The sequence below is a fragment of the Neophocaena asiaeorientalis genome, unplaced genomic scaffold, assembly GCF_003031525.2.
Source record: "Neophocaena asiaeorientalis asiaeorientalis breed wild unplaced genomic scaffold, Neophocaena_asiaeorientalis_V1.1 scaffold129, whole genome shotgun sequence".
NCBI classification, from domain to species: Eukaryota; Metazoa; Chordata; class Mammalia; order Artiodactyla; family Phocoenidae; genus Neophocaena; species Neophocaena asiaeorientalis.
Genome location: NW_020172446.1, coordinates 2,293,548 through 2,296,406, shown reverse-complemented (window position 1 = coordinate 2,296,406; position 2,859 = coordinate 2,293,548).

Below are 2,859 nucleotides of genomic sequence, written 5' to 3'. Positions count from 1 at the left end.
CGTCCCGGCGTCTCCAGAGATAGAGAGAGAGAGTGAGGCACTAGGTCCCCACCAGAGGGGATTCCACCGAACTCGGATCCCTCTCCAACCTTGCGAAAGCTCTCCCTCGGCCTCGAAGCTTTTCTGTACCATCCTTCCTCCCTACAGTCCCCCTAAAGGAACTCGGGTTTTCAGAAAGCACAACCAGGAAGAGAGAAGTGGGTAAGCAGACAACTGGAAGGGGGAGAGGAAAACACAAAACTAACATTTCAAAAAGCGTGCTGCGCGGCCCTCCGCTTGGCGCCTTACATTTATTTTCTCGTTGGTTTGCCAACGAGAAGGGCCTGGCCGGCCCCAGGTTCCAGGTGGGGAGGTTGACGCCGGCCGCAGGAGTGCTTCGCCGGGCCGGCGAGGCGGCCCGGGAGCAGAGCGGCCGGCAGGGGGCTCTCGGCGCCGGCCTTCGCGGGAGGAAGCGCTGGCTGCGGCTCCGACCGGTCAGAGGAGGAAAAGGGAAAATTACTGCGGTGGGAGGGGCCTGGCCGGCCCTGCGCCCGGCGGATCTGAGCGCAGGTAACCCAGGCGGCGCGGAGCTGGGCCTCGCGAGCGCGGCGTGGGATCGCGGCGAAGTTTCTCGGCGCGTAACTCTTGCGCTCGACCGGGGGGGTTGGAGGATGGGGGAAGGCGAGGTTCCCGTGCCTCCCCCACCCCAGCTCAGTGTCTCGGCCTGCACCCCGGCGGCCCGGACGCCGCCGCGCGCTAGGTGTCGTGTAACCCTTCGGGGGCTGGTCTCGGAGCCCTCGGGTCGAGGTCGGGCGAGCAGGATGCCGCCTTTGGGGGACGCCGCTTGGGGAAAACCCAGAATCTCGGATGAGCAGAGCGCCTGGAAAGCGGGCAGCCGGATCCAGTCCCAGGAAGCCCGTCGGGGCCGCAGCCCGAATCCGAGACGCGCGGGAGCTGAGAGCTGGGTCTTTGCGGGCGAGATGAGGGTGTCGGTTCAACTGGCCTACAAAGTCCCAGTTCTCGGCCCCCGGAACCGACGGCTCCTCCTCGCCCCTTACCGTTTTCTCCCGGGCAGGCGAGAGGTTGGCGCCCAGGCGGGGCAGGGACCCCGGCCGGGCCGCACCTCTCGGGATCCACACTGGAGATGGGGTGGCAAGGCACGCTCGCCGCGGACTCTGTGCGGAGGTTCGAGGGATCCCTGGGCTTGGCAGGAGCAATGGGAACGCACTCGGAAATTCGAGATGGTCACCGCTTGCGGTTCTTGTTCTCCGGGTGGAGCCGGATCCCCGCCGGGGCCGACCTGGAGGAAAGGGAGAGACGGAGCCCCTCTTCCTAACCGGCGGACCCTATTCGTCTACCAGGCCCTGCCCTGCTGCGCGTTCCAGAGCCGCAGCCGTGAGCTTGGGGGTGGTGAGGACCGCCTGAGGTCTAGAGTTGTCCCTGGGAATATGGGCCGGGATGTGGAGGTTTTGCCCCTCTCCCTGCGCCCCACCACCATTTCTTTAAAGATGCATCTTTGTGGGTGTGTTCCTAATGGTTAGCCTTTTGTTCCCTGACATTTGCGGCATAATGCTGACCCACCCTGAGTCTCCTGAATGTTTTATGCTGAGATTCCCTTCTTAAACCATTTATTCAGTAACTTTGCTTCTACCTTCCTCCTGCAAAAGAGAAACCCCACACTAACCCCTGAAACCTCCGGTCAGCCTGGCATTGGAACTTTTTATTTTTGTTTGTTTGTATTGTGTTTTGGCTGTCTTGGCAGTGAGGTGACCTGAACTGTGCGAAGGACCAGTTGACAAAATAGGGCACTTCGGGTCTCCTTCTTCCTGGCTTTGGAAAACAGGAGAGGTTTCTAGAAGCAGGGAGGAGGGAGAGGGAGAAACCAGCCCAGCCAGGTTGGCCCACCTCTCTCGAAGTTGTGGAAGCTTCTTCTAGAGGCTTCTCTAACTTCTGCGGGTCCGTATAGAGGAGACCTCACAGGGTACCTACCACATCTGTGTCCCTGTTTTGGTGGCCATGAGGGGGCGTGAATGGAGGGGAGCCCCATGGGCTGTGGGATCACCAAGGCAGGGTTGGGCCCATGAGCCCAGGAGTGGGCATAGCCCCAAACTGCAGTTGGCCGGCATTTTTTCCGTGTGAGCTTTGTCCTGCTGGCTCTAACCAGTGGACTGTGCAGACGTCAGAACTGTGGGAGAGAAGAGTTTATTTGGCCAAGTATCTAAATGTACAGGCATCTTGATCAGTTCTGAGGCATAATCGTCTCGGAGTGGACTGGTGGGAGTTTCAGCTGGAGGCTTTGCCCTAATTAAGGAAAACGCTCTGTTCAGAGTACTGAGTCAGAGTACTGATTTCTCCCTTTGAACCCATGCCTCTCCCGGCCTTGGGGATCAGTACCTTAAATTAAATGAAGTGGAAATCTCCAGAATATTGCGTGGTCATAAAACATCGGCAGGACTGGTCTGGAGCAGTGAGATGCAGAAAAGCTTTGCAACCACCCTGGAGGGGACGAGGGGCAGAAATCACTGGGAATAAGGGAAAAGGAGCCGGGCAGCGCCCCAGGCCTCCCCTGGCCTGGCCCAGGTAGCCGGCAGTTTTCCCTCAGGCTGTGCCCGGTTCTCAGGGGCTGCCCAGGGTTTTAGGGATTTTTAGGAAATGCCTCAGGTCTTCATTTCTTTGGGTGGGGGTGGGAGTGAATGGTTAGGTTTTTCCTTTGCAGGATGTAATCGAGTCGGCTATGCCGTGGGCTGGCCTGGCCTCCAGCAGCTGATTTGTGCTGTGATTTAGGCTGTGGTATTTAGGAATTGTGTTTTAGCTGCGAGCTTTTTGATTTCGCCGCCCCTTTTGAATCCTCATAGTTCCTGAAGCAGATGCCTCCTCCCG